The sequence below is a fragment of the Octodon degus genome, unplaced genomic scaffold, assembly GCF_000260255.1.
Source record: "Octodon degus isolate 3935 unplaced genomic scaffold, OctDeg1.0 scaffold00068, whole genome shotgun sequence".
NCBI lineage: Eukaryota > Metazoa > Chordata > Mammalia > Rodentia > Octodontidae > Octodon > Octodon degus.
In genome coordinates, this window is record NW_004524644.1 from 5,027,275 (window position 1) to 5,028,006 (window position 732).

A 732-nucleotide genomic window follows, 5' to 3' on the forward strand; every position below is an offset into this window, starting at 1 on the left:
GGATCATGAGTTAACACAAACTCTAGAAGTCCTCACCCCATGACTGCATGAGGCTTTGGGGGGACAACTAGACACAAACCATAACATTCCACCCCTGGACCCCCAAAGTCTCATGCACATCCCTTTGTGCAAAAGACATTTTAGTCCATCTCTAAGAGTTGCCAAAATCCCAACAGTTTCAGTATTACTGAAAAGTCCAAGTCCCAAATCTCCTCCAAGATCCAAGGCAAACTCTTAGCTGTGAGCCTCTGTACAAAAGAAAAAGGTTAAACACATCCAACATTCAAAGGTACAAGATAAACATTACCATTCCAAAAGGTACACACAGCAGGATACCAAGCATTGGGACCAACACAAGTCCAGAAGCCAGTAGGGAAGACAGTAAGTCCTGCAGTTCCATGTGGACCATCTGAAGCAATCTGCGATGAGTTGTGAGCTCCAAAGGCCTTACGTGGCTCCACCCCTATGGCACTTCTGCTGGTAGCTCTTATGGCTTCTCTCTTCGGCCTGCTTTGCTCCCTTTTTGCAGCTTTTCTTAGACCATCCACATTCCTGGCTTTTCCAAACTTCTGAGGTTTCCACTGAGTTGGCTTCTCACTCACAGCTTCACACACTGCCCTCTCAGGGGCACACTGCCTGGCCTCCCAGGCCTTCTTCTGAAATATGGGTGGAAGCCTTCTGAACCTCAGAACTCCTGCATTCTGCATGCGCCTACAACCACCAAAGCCACGT

The 732-nt window shown here is 48.0% G+C and overlaps 1 protein-coding gene across 1 annotated transcript in view; it reads left to right on the plus strand.

Moving 5' to 3' along the window:
- The window catches only part of Plk4 (polo like kinase 4), a 19,833-nt gene that overhangs the window by 13,580 nt on the left and 5,521 nt on the right, over positions 1 to 732 (plus strand). The window lies entirely within an intron of this gene.